The sequence below is a fragment of the Archocentrus centrarchus genome, chromosome 22, assembly GCF_007364275.1.
Source record: "Archocentrus centrarchus isolate MPI-CPG fArcCen1 chromosome 22, fArcCen1, whole genome shotgun sequence".
NCBI lineage: Eukaryota > Metazoa > Chordata > Actinopteri > Cichliformes > Cichlidae > Archocentrus > Archocentrus centrarchus.
The window spans coordinates 3,400,466-3,420,516 of NC_044367.1; positions in this window are offsets into that span (position 1 = coordinate 3,400,466).

The window sequence follows — 20,051 nt, forward strand, 5'->3', positions numbered from 1 at the left end:
ATTCCTAATCCTGTCCATTTTGGCCACTCCCAATGAAAATCTGAGCATCTTCAGCTCTGCCTCCTGTCTTTTTACCTTCATTACCTCTGCTCCTTGCAGCTTCACTCTTCCACCTGTCTCCTTCTCATTAACACACATTTATTCTGTCTTGCTTCTACTGACTTTCATTCCTCTTCTCTCCAGTGTATATCGCCATCTCTCCAGGCTCTCTTCCACCTGTTTCCGACTCTCACTACAGATCACATTGTCAAACATCATACGCCACAGAGACTCCTGCCTGACCTCATCTGTCAACCTGTTTAGCACCACTGCAAAGAATAAGCTGATCCCTGATGTAATCCCACTCCCAACATGAAACTCACATACTCCTCTGCTTCTCCCGACTTTCTGTACCACAGTTCCTCTCCTCAGTTCCTAATCCTATCATATACTTTCTCTAGATCCACAAACACACAGCACAACTCCTTCTGGCAGACTTTAACAGTTTTAAAGCAAACATCACATCTGCAGTGCTCTTTTTCAGTGTGAAGCCAGACTGCTGCTCAGTCATCGTTACCTCTCTTCCTAACCTAGCTTCAACAGCTCTTTCCTACATCTTCATGGTATGGCCTATCAACTGTATCCCTCTGTAGTTACTACAGTTCTTCACATCACCCTTGTTCTTGAAAATCAGTAGTACACTTCGTCCCAATCCCTCAGGCATCCTCTCACGCTCCAGTATTGTGTTAATTATTGTGTTGCCCTCACTTCTTCCTTTCTAATCCTCTGCACTTCCTGATTCACTAACTTTCCTCCCCCCCCCCCCTCATTTTCTTAATTCATCAGCTCATCAAAGCACTCCTTCCATCTTTCTTTGCTTGTTAGTACATTTCCTTAATCACCCTGACCTGTTGCAGAACACCAAACCCCTTCTTGGCAGTTTCCCTCACCACTTCAGCTCTACTTTCCCCATCACCCAGAGTCTGTCTCAACTCCTTTCTGAGCTTTACGCAATAGTCTTCCTTCTTCAACTTACACCATTTAATCCTTGCCTCTGGCTTCACTCACTTCCTCTTCTTGACATATAATACCTTCTTCCCCTCTTATACGTCAGCCTATGTTCGTCCCTCTGCTTAAAGTATGTGTTCACCACAGCCGTTTCCATCTTTTTCGAAAAATCCACCACCATCTGTCCTTCTGCATATCTACTCTTAACACCATACCTTCATGTCCATTGAAATCTGCTCCAATCACACACACTCTCTACCACTTCTTCCAGAATTCCTCTTTCTCTTCTAACTGACATGCAACATGTGGGGTGTACCCACTGACAATATTCATCACCCCTTCAATTTCCAGCTTCAAACTTATGATCCTGTCTGACGCTCTCTTCCACCTCCTCAACACCATTCACATACTGGAGCACAGGGCTTGGGAGCAGTACTAGGGGTACTAGGCGTACACAAACTTCTGGCCCCCCCAACATGGCTAGGGTGACCTGCTGTTTTAAAATCATCCATTCATCTCCTGTGCTCCATAAGGATATATATATTTTTTCCACTGCTCTGTAAACTCTCGCTCTCTGGATGAATGGCAGCACTTGGTGATAAATGATGAGCCTAGAAAGCCCCTTGTCTTCATTTCTGGAGCACTGACACCACAACGACATTTAGCACAGATGCTGATATTAAAAGGTCAAGATACAATATATCATGACATGATGTCAGTCTTATCTCCACTTAGCGCCACGAAACAAGAAACAATGGACCTCTTGTACTGATATGTGTGTGGAAATGTTCTCATCCTGCACATTGATTTATGGCACATGTGCACCAGTCAGTGTTTTTCTTACCACTGTGGGTATGTTAGTAAATCCAACTCATTCTAAATCAATGGGCTTGTGCTCGCTGCCTGCAATCTGCATACTGTCTGCATACAGACAGACCCCCATCTCTCTGCACGAGGAAACAAGTTTACCTGGAGATGAAGTGGAGAGAGCGATGACAATGTTGTGAGAGAAAAAAGGCAGCTTTCCAAAGTGTTTCCATGAGCGTGCCAAGACTTTAATAGATAAATAAATAAAAAGCAACGCTGCAGTAAGCGGGGAGTGCTAAATGTTGTTTCCCCTCAAGTAAAAACAAAAATTGGACTCAAAGCTGACATGAAAAAAAAGAGTGACAGACTAATGGAAAAAGAAGAAAACAGCTGGAGGACAAGGAGCACGTGATCTGGATTAGTGTCAAATGATGATAGTGATGACATCCAGCAATGATAGAAGCCATTTGTAATATAATTTAGGATAAGAGTTGAGATAAGGAATACTGGAATGTCTTAGTCAGAAGCATTTCTAAATTAGTTTGTAGAGCAATGACTAATTCAGGTATGATAATGTTGATAAATCAATGATTTGCACATGAAACATTCATATGGACACATATGTATATATGCACTGTTAGTAAATGTAGGCCATTATTACCTGTTATGCGATGCTTTCATCCTTTAAATTCCATTAAACTGCAAATAATTTCCTTAAAACTATAAATTGGAAATTTGGGGCAAACAAATCTTCACTTTCCTGCAGATGGCCTGTGGAAATCTGCAGTAGCTGCGGTTGACAGATGCTAATTAGTGCAGTTTAGTAAGGGCGTGATTTTCCCTCAGCATTTATGCAGAGGCAAAGCTTCATTCCACGTGACGTTTGTGCTCTCTTAATGAAACCTTGCTCAGCGCAGCTTTAAATGAAGACTGAAAAAAGATTAAAAATGATACCAATGTAAGTTGAGTTGAGGTGATGTTATGATTTGCTGTGCGATTAACTGTTATAATAAGAAAGGTCTGAATTAGAATACGCAATGTGAACAGCATTTTCTGAGAACTTCAACTCCAAATCAAAGAGGTCACAGTGAGAATCAAAGAGGTTTTCTCAGCCCAAGTGATTGATATTACTCAGCTAATTAGTCAGCTGACATAAATCCAGTTATTTTTAAACAGATTAATAATTAAAGTGATTTTTATAAGTAAAAAAGCCAAAAAAAAAAACCTCCTTTCCTCCACTTCTGGCTTTCTCTCTTGTTTTGCCTTTTCTCTCTCAGTGTGTTTGTGAGGCCTTTTGAAGGAGGGGCTAATCGCCCACAGATTCCTGTCTGGCACACTTGGTTGTCATCATCTAATCACCCACCTGCAGTATTTAAAGCTGGACTCATGCACCCTCTCCCTGCCAGTTGTTAAAGCAGTTGTAGCGGCAACAATGTTCATGAGCGTCACCTTTTCTAGCTTATGTGATTTCTTTAACTTTACTTTTCACTCACTCACAGCACCTGTCTGCTTTCTCACCAGCAGCCTCCTACTCATCAAGTGGGATTTACGGCCCTGCGTTTGTGCAGCCAAAGGAGAGAAAGATTAGGAGGATTCAACCAACGCAGAGGCCACAGAAACACACTCGTGTAGCCTTCCAAAAAGCCAACAGCGGGTCATCTGATGGCAGTGGAGCTATTCAGTTAGACTGAACTCAAAAGGGAACCAAAAAACCAAAATTAATCACAAAGAGGAAGAAGCACAAAGAAATGTTAAGGATCTAAAAAAGAGATGCTGAGAAGCAGACAGTTTCTGTTCCCTGCATGACCAAGAAAGTCTTTGTAGTTGTGAGTTATGTTTTCTTCACAGCAGTTTCTTGGAAATTTTAACATTTTTTTTTTTTTTTTTTTTTGCTTTTTTTTTAACACTTAAGTCTTGAAAAAACTTCATGTCCTAACACGCACCATTTGAAGAAAAATATTAGCTCGCCTTGAATTTGATGGTAGCAGCGCGTCTCAAAAAATTGGGATGGAGCAACAAAAGGCTGGAAAAATAAGTGGCACCAAAAAGAAACAGCTGGAGGAACATTTTGCAACTAATTAGGTTCACTGGCAGCAGAGAAGCGTCACAGTGTAAATAAAACAATCGGAGGAAAAAGTGCCTCTTCCAGATGATTTTTAAATCTAAACTCTGAACATGACCTGGTTATTTGTGAACATAAGTTACCATGGTGATTTGGGCAGGTAAATTTGTGACCCAGAAAGCTCTGACTTCATGCTTGACATAGCTCGCTAAACCATCAATCTCGGTTAATGCACCTCTCTGGTCTCCTCAGTTCCTACTGTTATAAGAAGAGGGGATGCTACACAGTGGCCCCTGTTAAGCTTTTTTGTCACCTCACAATGTGCATATATCATTGTGTTACATCAAAAAGCTTTTAGTCTGTTTAATATACATGTAGGTGGAGTCAAAAGTCTTAAAACCTCCAGTAATCGTGGGGAGCTACTAATCTAATGGTCACACTGTCTTATTTAAATGAGCATCATTAGCTTGATTTCATTAGTTCATATTAAAAAAAAAGATGGATGTGTAACCTGTAACAAATCGCCTTCATGTCATCGGTTCAGTATCACCTGAAGCAGCTCCTGTAGCAGGTGGTGCTTTCTGCTACTACTTTCATAAAGTAGCAAAATATGTTGCTCTGGGTCAAAAGACACACTTTTTTAAATTTACACAGATTTTCTTAAATTGTCGTAGCTGGACACATCCCAGGCAGCTACAGCTCCCTGCGGTCAGCTTCTTCCAAATTTCTAGGTTTGAGCACTTTGCTCAAGGGCATCTTGACCCCAGCTGAAAGAAGTAAATGCACATTTCTCTGCCTCCCCCTAAAAAAAAAAAATCTACTGTTCTCCTGCAATCTCTCTTTCCTTTTAGCCTGCGGCAGATTCGGCTGTCAGATTTTCATTTTTGAACTCGTGTTCATTTCCATTTTGATTCAATTGGATGTTTCAGGTGTTATTCGGTGAATTCATCTAAATATCGAGCTGACAGCAGTGTCTCACTTCTCACCAACCTGCCCGTCCTCTAACATCAAAGCCAGGTTTGAAAATCTGTGCGCTTGAATACCAAAAAGGGCTGATTACCTGAGATCCTGTACAGTGAAAAACAGGTATGTGATTGACATGAATTTCACAATCAAATAGGTTATATCTGTAAGCTCAAAGATGTAAATATGGTCTCATCCAGACATAAAAATTACAGTGATTTAAAACCTTCATTTTCTGGTGCACCTTCTGCATGATACATGGAACTGGGTTGCCATTTTCATCTAAGGAAGATAGTACAGTGTGTGTGTGTGTGTGTGTGTGTGTGTCTGTTTAATGAAAAACGTCAAATTTTACCAAAGCTAGCATTATGCCACATACTGTAACCACTTGTTCCAACTCTATAAAAAACTATATAAGGGGGTCTACAGGTCAAGCAAATTTAAGACTTTTAAAGATCTTTTTAAAACCGCTTTAAATACGATTTAACACCAAACTTTCAATGGAAATACACATTAAAAGTTAAAACATACTATAACCAAGCAAACACATTTATCGTAGTCTGGTGATTGGTGAGTTAGATGAGGTTGCTGTCTTTGGATTGGTTTTACGTAACGTAAGGGTCACCACGCTTGCAGAGGCCTGCACGAGAGTTTAAGTGAAGGACAACATATATTTCATTGAAAAATACAGCAGCGAGGTGGAAAGAGCTGTGATGAAGTTTTATTCATGAATATCTTGAGTAATAAAGCTTATTTCAGCTGTCTCTACTCAACAAAGAAGGAGGGTGCTGTGTGCATGTGTGACTCTGACAGCCCATCTCACAGCTGGGATACCCAGCTCTCAGGAGTATGGCGATCAAGCCGTGGGGGCGCTGGCTATTTTGGGAACCACTAAGGAGGAAGTGCTTATTTTTGCTGCCATCCAACCCACCACCACCACCACCAATCACAGCCCACCTCCCACTCACCCCTTCCCCTGCCTCCCGCCGTCTGACAGCTCCCTCTGTTAATTTGCACAACCTCAATTAGCCTTCAGCGGGGAGAATAAAGGAAGTGGTCAGACAAAATCCTTTTAAAGGGTCTATTCAGCGTAGACAAGGAGAGTGTGTGGGGTGGAAGGGTGGTGGTGTGCTGACGGGATAAAAATACATCTGAGACGGAGCGTGTGTTTGATGTTTGCACCGTGCAGCAGCGAGGCGGTTCAACCTCTAAACGGGGAACAGGTCTTTGAAATGAGACCTGTGATGTCAAACGCCACTTTCATTGAAAAAATGTATCATTGGACACGATATGCATAAATACACGCTCCCTGAATGTATTTATTGCTTGTAGAGAAAGATTATACCCCAGTGAATGAACATTAGGTGACTTTAGGTTGATAAGCCAGGGTCCCTTGTTGATTTCACCTATTAGGAGGGAAGGGAAGCAAGGTTAAAGTTGGACATTCATTATCAAAGTTGTAGACGTATAGACTGTGCAAATTGGTGTGAGACTGAGCGTCTCGTCTGCGTGGAGTTATAGAGTTTTCTCTTTAAAAAAGAAAAACAGATTTAGAAAATAATGAGCTTGGGGCTACAGACAATACAGGGAAGTAAGAAAGTACTCAAACTGACAAATGTCTCGTACTTCAACCAGCCAAATTTCATTCTTCCCGAGTCATGCATCAGCCTAACCACCTAAACATGACCCAGAGAGAGGGGTCATAACTTTGTAGAATTCTTTTCAAAGTAAAAGCCATCCAGATCGTCACATATTGATTCATACCTATTTGTACTGTACAGAAGTCCAGACCTCATAGCTGGTTATGGCCAAGCCAGACTGGCCATTCTTTTATTCTTCCACCAAAATCCTTCCATCCTGGGAAACCTTGTCAGGTTTTTTTTCTTTTTTTTTTTTTTGACAAACTCGTGAAAGGTGACTGCATCTGTCTTCTTCTGAATCCACCACTTCCAATTAAATATGGCACCTTCTGCTGTAGCTACTAATCCCAAACTTTGATCCGTTAGTAAATGGGACTTTGGCTGATAGCTGGTGCCGTAGATTCAGTAATGGTCATTCACAGTGGACGTACATGCCCTCCTTTACTCCTGAGCAGTGACTGATATTCCTGATCCCTTTGATGATCACAGAGCATTTTATTAAGAACAGCATTCCAGGGTCTTAGGCCAGAATTACATGTCTGCATCGGGTTTTTGCGAAGCCTATAAAATAACCTACATGAGTGGCCAATGTCATTGCCTGTGTGTGTTCGTGTCCCATGGTGCTAGCTGACAGAAACACACAAAATGCTGGGACTGTTTTCCCTCCTGCGTCCTCCTTTGCAGTCAGCTTTTTTTCAGGTGTGAACATATTTTCCCCCTTTAGTTTTTTTCACTTCCATTCTGATGGTTTCAGCAATCTCCCTCCAGGAATTTACTGACATTTGTGAGTTCTTATATTGATATGATTATTATTCCTTGTATTAAGACGATGATTTTTTTTCCTCTCACTGATATATTCAAAAACTCTGGGGAAAAGTAGCTGGAAGTGCACAAGAGAAATCGATGGTAATGAATGGGTCAGTTGGAATTGTTGCGGACTGCGTCGACCTGACGTGTGCTTGAATTTCCCGGGAGGTGCAGGTCAGGTTAAGTTGTGATTTACTGCGTAGGATTCAGAGAAGTTTCCGGTCACACAAAACCCGATGCAGAAGCATAATTCTGCCCTTATTGTCATGTCTGCTATGATCTTTTCATGCTTGCATCACATCATTTTTGCAGTCCCCTGCACCATTAGCAGCCTGGCAAACACAAGGCAGGCTGGGTCAGTGGATTCACATGCTGATGCCAGACTGTGAGGTACCATCTGCAGCATCAGATTTGTGTTCTTGGCTGAAAGGAGTGGAAACCAAAGTGGTTGAACTTTGTTCAAAACATGTTTTCTGTTCAGTTAAAAAAAAAACAAAAAAAAACGAGGGCTTTCTGTCAGCTCCATCAGCTCCAGCAAACACGCACATTTTACTCTGACCTCTCTCGTAATGAGAATCCCAGGAGATCCTAAAACCCTAACACACTCAAAGGTACCGGGATCACATTTTCCTCATTCTAAAACCTTAACTGAAACTTCAGTTGTGTATTTGCAGTAGTTTTTGCTTTGCACTGCTGCTTCATGATGGGCTCATTGGAGAATTCCATAAATAAGATGTACCAGTGTACCCACTTCATAGCAGGTCATTGTAGGTAACAGTGTATCTTAACCCTTTTCCCTCCTAAAGTCTTTCTTGCCTCGCAGTGATGAAACACACACGCACAAACCAGACATCATTAAACACAGGTGACTGTCAACTTTGCTTTGCACTTCCATATGAATCTGTTTTTATTGACAAGACTTTATGTTGCAACATGGAGCAACTCATGACAGGAAAAATCTGCTCAGGTTCATTTAGTCTCTCAAAAAGGCAGAAGGTGGTGTGGAGTGTGTGTTTCGGGAGTGCGCAGTGGTGGAGATGAAGATAGAGGTTGATGGGTTTGTGACTGGGGCATTAGTAGCCATCTGTGACCTTGCTTTGTGAAGTAGGCCCACAGCTGTGGATTATTGGGGAGTTGTAAGCTCTTTGTTGTGTGTTTTTGGTAAGACTGTGTCTACAACAGATTCGCAGCAATGCTCTTTTAACAACAAAGGAACAGTACAGGAACTGTTCATCACCACAGACTACTCCTGCATTTCCCTTTGTCCCGTATTTCCCTTTGTGTTTTTAGTTAAATCAACAAATCCTGGTTCAGTCTCTCAGTTCGTCTGATAAATGCTCAGAGATCAACATTAGCCCTAAAATAAGCGGCTCTGTTTCCATGAATTTCCCAGGAAATAAGACCTGACAGGAACCAAAGCTGCCATCTCCTGGGTCAGTTTTCCAACATGTCTGGGATGAGCACTCAAATAGTTCAATGTAGATGCTTATCAGTTTATTACCATGGCTTTACACATATGTTTCCTTCTATTTGTTTTTCAGGCATATGATTGTGAACTGAATGGCAGGGTGTGTGGTATCTTCTCTTGCTTATGCCCTTAGAACACAAACATAAAAAAAAAAAAAAACTTCCATGAGAAAAATGTCCCCAAATTCAGCTGTAACAGCTCCACAGCTGTAAGGCCAAAGTGATCAGCCAGTGGATCAATTAATTAAATTTATTACAGACTTGGGAAAATTTTGAAATGCAGTAAATAATCCCTCGCAAGGCCAGCATTGGATTTAAATAACTCCAGCAAAAATTCCCATTTTGACCTTTACTGTTTAACCAAAAACTGTAAAGCAGAGACTAAATAACAGCCTTATAACAATGATTCAGTGACACTGCTCCTATTGGACCTGTACTACTCAGTTCAACAGCTGAATTTAATGAGGTAAAGAAGTAAATCACAACAATAAAATAAATATTTTAAAAATAAATAAATGTAGCCTGTTTGAAAAGGATAAGATGAAGAAAATGGATGGACAGACGGATGGATGATGTTTATGACTGCCAGGTTTGTGAGAGTTTTTGACTGGCTGAGTCAGGCTTGTGAAAAGCACCACTTTAAAAAGATGTTGGGCAAGTCAAGGAAACATTTTGACTTATTTCTCATTTTTGAAGGGTGTTTTAAAGATATTCCTGAGTCCAATAAGGTTAATTTTTAAGATGAAAGCTTTTTGTCTTCAGAGCACTGGCACTTAAAGTCAAAATCTTTGACTACAACCACACTTTAATGTTGGAGTGCAACAGAAAAGTCATGCTTTATTTTGGTGCAGATAGTAGCTAATTGTTAGGCTTCCCCTGTTTTCCCTTCCTCAGGCTACACTGGGCAGTCATAGTCATACATTATGTATTTTTCCATTAATTTTCAATATGTGTGTTCTGCCAGCGACTATCAGCCTCCATCAGAGTCACATTAGTTTTCCATCTGAAATAATGCTCAATTGAATCAAACTTTTTATGGATACTGATTAAGACACGGGTGAGTAATAAAAAATGAAAACACCTCAGAGCAGGCTGTGATTAACAATTAGCAATGAACACCACTGAGTTTCCTCATCATAAAAGGATTACAAAAGCTTGGATTTCCACCAAGATAATCAGATGTCTATCAAGTCTTTTTTTTTTAAATTGTGTTTATTCTGTATTTTTATGATGAAAGACACCTGATTGGCAAGATGAAATCTATTTATGGCTTTCATATTTTTGTTGTGACACACAATCAGAGTGTTAAAGGAGGCTTTCTTCATCTCCTTGACAGCTATTTTTATGTTTAACCAAAATGCTGATGATAGCTGTTACACTGGATGCTCTAACAATTAACCACTAGTGTAGGGTATGACAGTGAATGCAAAAACATCTCTAGTACCATCGAACAAACAGACCAAAATAGTAGTAAATCCCTGACTGTCCACACCAGCCAAGGTGGTGCTGCATTTAAACTCAGGCAGACAAACAGAAAAAAAATGTTTTGTGATCCAAAATGAGTGACTGTGCCCATAAACTCAGCAGGCCAGAGGTCGAGGAGACAGAAAGACATTTTCTCGTAGACTTCTGTATGACTGGAAGTCTTTTTGCAACCACAGCTGTCACCACCTCCAGAGAGAATCCAGGTTTGTATGCACTTTGAACTTGGCTTCATTTTTCCAACCTGTGTCTTATACTGTCTACACCTGGGCTCTTCAACTCCAGGCCTCGAGGTCCGGTGTCCTGCAGGTTTTAGATGTGTCCCTGATCAACACACCTGAATCAAATGGCTGAATTACCTCCTCAGTATGCAGTCAAGTTCTCCAGAGTCCTGCTAATGACTTCTATATGTGATTCAGGTGTGTTGAAGCAGAGACACATCTAAAACTTGCAGGACACCGGCTCTCGAGGCCTGGAGTTGAAGACCCCTGGTCTACACGCTGTACATCATGCCAGCTCCTCATGGATCAGTGTTAAACAGTGAGCTGTCACTTTCTTTTACTTTTTTAAAGATTTTATTTCACCAGGAGGGGCAGTTTTACCAGCTCCTTCAAGCTGAAAAGATATAGTTGCCTGTCCTTTTGTGCATTTTAACCTAAGAGGAAGGATTATCCATGATAGAAGTACTGCAGTGCTGTGTACTTAAAGCGTTCATTCATATATGTTTTATTCATACTGTAAATTGTTGTCTAGCTAAATATAAAGGGATGGACTGTATCATTTTCCCTTGGTCTTTGTCGGGTCCTCATCTCTACTCTCCCCCATTTCTAAATCTGGGTTGGATTTAGCATTTTTTGGACTGACCCACTTCATGCAGCACTTTTCTTATTATAGGCTAGCTTCTGTAATTATCAAAACTATCCATTTCCTTGTTCCTTTGAATATCTTTACAGTGATCATTTTTCAGAAGCATCCCTGATAAAATACAACATGCAGAATAACTGCAGATTTCTGATTTCAAATAGCAGTTTAGTTCCCAGAAGCAGTGGTGAGGTTTTACTTCACTTCATATTAAATATTCAGGGACCTGCACACACACGTGAAAAACAAATTTGCAATATCCCATTCTCTATAACCCATTTCTACAAATCCAGTACCGTTCATCATACCCCTCTCCTGCTTTCTCTTCCCTCCTCTCACTTAACTTTTCTCTCTTACCCTTTTCATCTTTACCTTTCCCTCCTGTGCTCTCTTTCCTGTCAGTTTTCCTTTCTCTGAAGCTCATCTTCTGTGTGTATCCGTCTTTATCTTTTGCCTTCGTCTTTTCTTATCTTGCCCAAAACCTACTTTCATAAAACCATCTGTGACAGCACAAATATAAAAAACTTACCTCACCTGTTTCCCCCCCTCATTTCTCTCTGCCCTCCCCTGAGCAGCGAGAACTGAAAACAGAATGAGTCACAGAGCAGAAATCCTAACACAAAGATAAAATAAGGCAAAAAAAAAAAAAAATCACTGCTCTCACATGTGTAGCTGACACTCTCTTGCCATCTGCCTGTTGCCTTTTACTTTTATCATCATTGAACATGATTTTTTTTCCCCCTGTTTGACATAGTGGCAGGAGCACAGACACGGGGATGAGAAAGGCAAGTGTTGAAAAGCTGAACACTAACAGACACAGGAAGAAACTACAGCAAAAACACATGACCACAACCTGAACTGACAATATTGTTGCTATCAGTTATCCTGCAGCGCCAGTTTAGGGTAATGTTCAGGTACTAGAGGAAGCCAAGATGACTCACATGATGCTTTTATTATTCATTTTGATATCTGCCATCATGCAACCACTTTTTCTTGTGCACAGCTGCAGCTGCTCTGCTGCATTGCATGTGTTTGTGCTGTTCACTGTTACATTTCCCAGTGTGTTAAACTACAAAGGATTGTTACCAACACACCACAGTAGGTCATGAATAAATAAAATCAGCACAAACATGTCACTGCACACACTCAAAAACCTCTGCAATCGCTGATAATATGTGCCTCAGATGTAGCAGCTAAAGCATAGCCATGACATCAGTCGTGTCTCCTGTTCAACTTTGACAGCAGCGACTTTTAACCCAATAATCCACTGGAGCAATGCTAACTAATGCTAATTTAGTTAGGTTCTTCTAGTTACCTGTTCATCTACCATGGTGCAGAGGCATATCTAGATAATAATAATAAACTTTATTTATATAGCACGGCAGCACCTGAGTATCTAAGACTGTGAACTCGCTCGTGAGGGTCAGCATTTCTGCTTCGTAGCTTGATGCCAGAGCCAGACTATTTTTAAAGCAGTGAGTAAACTCTTAAAATCAGTTGTGAAATATACAGGGAGCCACTGGGGTGGTGCTGTCTGCTAGAACCAGTAATGGTTAGTTCATGGTGGTTTGTGTCCATAGGCTCTGTGTAGGTATATCGAGTGCTTAGAGCCATAGGAGCGTAAGTGACATTTCACTAACTTTACAGGAGAGCTAAAACAAAAAATGACCATAGTTTGCTCTTACTTTGTATACTGATTTTAGTTTGTTTGTTTTTTCAAGCATGTTCCTTTTTATAAATTTATGACACAATGCTTTCTGAACAATAATCTTGTCTTTGTCATAAATGCACTTACACCCTTTTGGCACCAACTTGCATTCAGAGTTACGTCTTTTCTTTTTTGTTGAATAACTCTATTTCTATTACTATTTTACTTGTGTAATTTTGACAGTAGATATAGCACATCAAGAGCTTTCATTTGATATATATACGTCTCAATTTTGACCAAAATGTCAGTGGTTCGAAGCTGAGCCAATGGAGAGGGGTTTTCAACAGACAGCATCCACAGACAGCGGCTGCAGCGGACACTTTCCACCGTTTTTAACACTCGTTTTCCCTTTGGCCCTTTGTGTGTTATAACTTTGCTCTTCTTGGCTGGCAAGGATCGACAACAACGCAAGCAAAAGGAGCCCACAGACTAGCTGTTTGTAACACTTCCCCCTGGTGTGGATAAACAGCTGCAGTACAACATGTAAATGATGATCTGCAAAGCTTTCCATAGTCTGTGCGTGGGACCAACGCAGAACCGTGCTTCTTCCATAAGAAGCTGAGCTGCTGCATTCTGAACCAGGTGGAGGCGAAAGAGTGACCTTTCATTAATGCCAGAGAGGAGGGAGCCGCAGAAGCGAGACTGGAGAACTTTTTAATGTGTGCATCAAAGCTAAGAGCAGAATCAGACTGAACTCCTAAGTTTCTGGCACAACGCTCAGTGATGTTAATGCGTTTAAAATACAACTCCACCATTCTCTGTAGACAGAGGGAAATTTATAATGCATAAAGAGGCAACATGAATCCCTACACACACACACACACACACACACACACACACACACACACACACACACACACACACACACACACACGCACACAACCCCTAACCCCAACATTATGACTATCATGGCTGAGATGCACAACAACCAGTCTGCCTCTGTGAGTGATAAAAGAATGAAGAGGCTGTGCAGCAGAATCACTGATATGACAGCTTGAAGAGAACCTAAATGCACTCAGGGCAAGTTGCAGGAGAAGCCTGGCAGGGTTTTTTCTTTATCATATCATCCTGGGGAAAGACAATAAACCTACTTAACAATGACGGCAGACGCTCAAAGAATATAGAGTCTGAATTTAAATATAAGAAAAGAATCTGGGGCAGCTCGCTCCCTTTCAATTAGCTGATCCAGCTGAACTGTGGTGGGAATGTTTTACTGACACAGAATTTAATGCAGGATGAGAACAATAAAAGGATGCAAGTGAAGGAGAAAATATACTGGATTTCAGAATTTTGTATATTAAACCATATGTACAAAGGTAAAAAAACCAAAAACAATCCTGGATCATTTTAAAGAATGGACACATCAAAGATATAGTGCAGCTTTGCTTAGAGTTCATGCAGTGATGAGGCCTCACCGATAATAGATGTACAGCTCTGTCAGGTGATTCTCTGTCTGTGATTGCTGGGAAGAAAACCTCTGAGCTGTCTGGGTCACCCATAAACTGCAAGTCTGGCTGAGCGGCATGAATGTATCTGATTTCCATTAGTCAAATTCTCAGCCTAATGTGATATTTTGTCCAAATAGCATGACTCTGTATTATTCCAGCACTTGCAGTGTTCAGGCTGTATGAGCAGTAAGCATTAGTGCATTTCAATGAGCAGTAGCAGCATTAAGATTCCTCTTCACTCCAGGGCTGCCCATGGGTACAAGGTGACACCACACACTCATGTGGGTGGTGTATGTTTCTGTGCATGTGTGGGTGTGTGAAACTAGCACTGTAACAGAGAGACTAACAGCCAAAGAACTGTAAAGGAGCACACAGCAGAGCAAATCCTGGCCTTATTTACTGGAGATTAGCCCAGTGTTTCCTAAAGTGGATGAGGACAGGAAGCTGCAAAATTTAGCATTTCAAATTTAAACTGAGTTCTATGCTTCATTTTGGAAGAGGTATCAGGATGTTGCCTGACTGCCTGGTAGATCTCATTTGAATGATGAGGGGAAAAAAAATAGCAGTGGGAACATTTAGCTAAATAATATTCATACACCACCAACTAGGAGAGGGCTGTTATGACCCTTCATATTTCTCCCTACAGGAATTTATCCTGCAGAGTTTGCAGGCAGAGGCTGTTTCGGGCACACCTGTGTAGAGCTTAAATAAGCCTGGTAGTAATGCTCAATCAGTCTCCCTCACCTTCTTACCTCCTGGTTTTAGTTTATTTCAGCATTTGCTTCCTCACTCCTCATGTTTATTATCTTAATTGTTGTAATTAAAATTATAATTTGCATACTAGCTTTGTCACTGGTTTTGTGACAACCTGATAAACTGACAATTGAACGTGCAGCATAAATGTGCATATAAACGCGTCTGTTTTCACTGCATCAGATGTGCACCAGGCCATCATTATGCACCAACAGCACAGTCCTGCACACCTGAGACCAATATCCTGGAGCAAGAAAAAGAGGTCACAATGGACGATCAGCCACTACATCTTGTGAATGTGAACCTGAGGCAAAAAGCAAAGGTCAGCTCAGGTTGTTTGTCACCCTGCAGAGAGGGAGAGCGTTAGTAAGTGTCACATTCTACAAGACTGCAGCCAATAGGAGAGGACAGCACACACCAAAAGACTGATCAGCAAAACAGAGAAGGGACGCGCTGCTTCTGAAGACGTCTGCCTGGAGCTGAAGTAAAAAGGTAGTGCTGAAAGACCTTAGTGACAGGCATCTGCTGGAGTCCACGATTCTTTTCCTCAGCTCTCGCTGCCAGCTCCAGACCTATACCTTATTATTAATAGGCTGTTAAGACAGGAAAATGTTGCTTACTTAATAGTGCCATGTCATCCATCTCATCATCTTCTATGATTTTGTGGACCCAAATTATGTACTCAAAGGAGTAAATTAATTCAAGTGAATCATTTCTAGGCTGCAAAAACAAATAATCAGAGAAGGCTGAAAAATTAGGAGTAGCAAAATCAACAGTTTTGGTGCATTCTGAGAAAAAGAAATGCACAGTGTTCATCAGAGTGTGAACATGTGTGCGAATGTTAGATAGAAAGCACTTCGATGGAAAAAAAAGTGCTTTTATGAATGAGTGTGTGAATGAGTGAATGAGACCTGCTATGTAAAGTGCTTTGAGCGCTCAAGTAGAGTAGAAAAGCAGTATATAAGAACCATCCCATTTACCATTTACCAGCATCCACAGAAGAAGAAATATGGTGGATGATCACAGCATCCTTTCCATACTACAGACAGACCCCTTCAGAACATCCAGCCAAGAACCGATCATTCCATAGGGGAGGGATATCCTTATCCTTAGTCCCGTAAAGATACGATTCTATGAGCGGAGACACAAAGAACAATCAGCCTGAAGAACAAAAACAGCAGATAAGACAGACAAAAATTGTCCAGGACCAGTTCAGGAACTGCAGATGAAATTAAAGTCAACCTGTAACAGAATTACAGGAGAGAGAAAAAAAATGGAGATCACAAATCGAAGCATCCAGCTCCCTCTGTGGATGAGGTGATGCATGATTTCCAGCGGCTCTGGGTCACTCATGTTTATTGAAAATGTGACAGAAGAGCTATACTTTCTGCTCAGAGTCCACCAAATGCAATTAAATGGATGCGACAGTGCCTCAAATACAGATGGACCACAAAAGCAAGCTGGGAGTTTTTAAAAAGGTAAATAAGTGGAATATTTTGGAATGTCTGAGTCAGTTACCTGATCAATGATCAAGCTGATATGATTTCAGTTTTAAAGGTAAATTGAAGGCAGAAAGACCTCCAGTCAAGCACTGAAACAGCTGCAGTGGAATATCATAAAAAAAAAGTCAGTATGTTGCAAAATCTGCCTCAGTGTAAGACAGAAATAAGTTCTAATGGGGACCAACAGAAAACTACCACACTCAAGCTGGAAATACCTGGCAGCTCCACTAGAATCTCCACTCCCACACGGGTGTGGCCTGCATCACACAAAAACAAACAAAAGCATGCAAAACCTGAAACAGAAAATAATCCTAACCCAGTGTTTGGTAGGAAAGCCTCTCATTTATTCCACAATGCCACAAGTATTTCTAACTTCAGGCCATTAAAAGGGATTAAAAATTAACATATTATTTGCAATTGTGTTAATAATATGCGTTAAGTGCGGTTCAAAAGGACCCCGATACGGAAACAAAAACTACATGCAAAACTGAAGGGGAGCTGTGTGCACAAAGCTGATGAACTAAGTTCAGCCAGGGAACAAATAAATATGCAAAAGAGAAACTTGACACAACCCAGGAGAGCAGTATGGGATGAGGAATGAGGGCAAAATGCACAGGGGCTGGAAACAAACAACGCACACAGGCCATCTGACAAAGACAGAGGGACCTGGATGAAAAACATTATGATTTTGGCTGATCAACCTTTCAAGGTTGTCTTCTTCTTAGGCGTGTCTACTTTGATTCCAGCATCTATTTTAAGATTGCTTTCTGTGATTACACCGCAAACCCAAACAGAGAGCAAACATCTAGTTCTCTTTCAAATGAACACAACTTTTGTGTGAGTGATCATTTCTGCTACAGCTGTGCAGTTTTCAGCGGAGGTGTCCATACTTTCCACGCCTCAAGGCAGTGCATCGGGTGAGGAGAAAGCTCAGGAGCATACTTATCATTTTTTTCCACATTTACAGCGTTGTGCACAGTGGGTTCATCCCTGGGGGGTGAGACTGTCATTGCAGACTTCTAATGTAGCTTCCTGAAGTGGGAGAGCATTTATGGTGCATGTCAAAATGCCAAAAACCCAACTTTGTTTTCACACACGCAGTCTTCCCTGGCTACCTACACTTCCTCAGATTTCTCTCCATGTGACTTAATACAATTCCTCAAAATAAAAATCCAGTTTAAGGATCACTGTTTGAACACAGTGGAGGAGATCCAATAAACACCGCAGAGGTAAAAGTGGACCTAGCACTGAAGCTCGTCCCTCTAACTTTTTTGATCCTACCTTGTAAAATGAGGTCTGATAAAATGAGACACAAGCGGAAACATTTATGGAATCACAGAAAGGACAAAGACAGGAAATAAAACAGCAAAGGATGAACGGGTAGAAAAAGACAAGGAAACACAGGAGACACAGGGAAAAGATGCGCACAAAGAAACACAAAGGAGCTCAACAGGAACACAACACCATAACAGTCTGTGTAGTTAAATTGCTTCCAGGTGTAAACACCACACTTGAAATCAACTCGACTTTTAATCTGCATCATTTAGGAAGAAAAATGAAACAATAGACAACACTTGTCCATGAAAAAGCTTTTCATTGAATTGTCCATTAGATTTGAGCCCTTTTGATTCTCAGTATCTTCCTTAAAGAGACTTTTTTGGATAGTGGACATAAACAGGAAATTGGGAGAGAGCGAGAGAAAGGGGAAGACACGCAGCAACGGGCCACAGGTCAGATGCAAACCTGGGCCACCTGCACCATAGACATGTGGCGTACAGGGTCACCTGCTCACCCACTGAGCCACCCCGGCACCCGATTCTCAACATCTTTCATTCTGAATTAAAAAAAAAAAAAAAAAAGGAAATGAGAAAGAGCTCAGAACAAAACAAGCCACCAAAACAGCACTCCCTTCACTTTCCCATAACCTGATTAGCTCTATAGTTCCACAGTTTTGGAGGAAGTGCTCAGATCCTCAAATACTCCAATAACAGCCTGGTTAGATGAGTCATGTTGGAATGTGGTTTAAGTACAGTATGAGCTCAAACCCAAAATTAAAGAAGAAAAAAAAGTTTGTAGACTGTTCCCATTCATACATTTGTGAGAATTAATATTAGATTGTTACAAAAAAAAAAACCCAAACAAACAAAAAATAACAACACCAACAAAAAGCAACCCACAGCACTACTAGCAGTAGTCTGTGTCCTGAGCGGCACAGCATGTACGGATGCTAACTGAGCACTATCAATGCTAGCAATGCTGCTGTGCTGCAAAGCTGGGACAGCTGTGAGGCACTGGTGCAGGTCTCTGTACCTCAGACATCAGATACAGCGAGAGAGAGATGAATGATTTATGACAGTGTCAATGTTTGCACATCCATGAGTAATCAAGGGTCTGTTTGGATCTCAGTGACTTAAATTACACACACACACACACACACCTTCCAGTTTTACTCCAAGCAGGTTTGAAAAATTGATCATTAAAACCAAACACTGTGGTGTCTGCAGCTGTACACAGATGTAAGTGAGTCCTTAGTCTTAGCCTAATCCTCATCCAGAGACCTGATCAACTGATTATCAGTGTGAAGCCACGGGTTCAGTTTTTCTATAACTTTTGTTGTGCTCTCTTTTTAGGATTTTTTTTTGTTTTTGTGTAAAAATGTTTAATGGTAACACCAGGCTAATAACAGACATTGCACTAGACTAGGTGCAATCGACAGCCTTTAGCCTCTCGTAAATTAAGCAAATCTTTTATCTGTTTAATTTGTCCTGCAGTGCGAGAAAACAGGAAGTGCTTGTTAATCAACCATCTAGTTACTTTTGAGCCTCTGAAAATGGGGGGCTCTGTATGAAAGTGGATGTAATTCCTTAACAGTTAGTGCAGTACTTTAATTAAAACCCCTGAGTCTCTGTTTCATTTAAAATCCACTGTGGTGGTGCACAGAGGCAAAATTACAAAAAATGTATCCAATAATTTATTGACCCACTGAATAATACAGGTGGCCTCCATTTAAACAAACTTAAATCTGATTGAACTTAACTATCATCATAAATCATCATACATAATTTATTTTATTTTATTAAATCATTATGCCATGCAGGTTTGCACAGAGTCAAACAGCACAAGCATTGCCTGCAATTAATGTGCATTTAAGTGCTAGAGAAGACACTTAACATCTTATGCCACAGTTAGCAGCATCTACTGTAGCTGCCATTTGCAAGTTGTTTCTGTGGTAACAAAATGCAAATTAATTGACTAAACAAAAACTGAGGCGGCTTACTTTTAAATAAGATGACATCAGAGGAACAAGTACTACATAGTTATGAGATTTCCACAGTGTAAGATGAGAGTTTATAACTCTGCTTTATAGTCTAATCAGCAACGTTTACGCCCGGGGACATCTGGACTCAGACACACATCCTTCACGCCACAGCTTTCCCTTTATTATGCAACACTAATCTGCTGCCTGTGCTCAATAGCAGTCATTGTGCTTCAGAATTGCTCCTGAGTTAAGCAGCGCCACGGAAATCCATGGACTGCAGGCACCACAGTACCATCAACAAAATT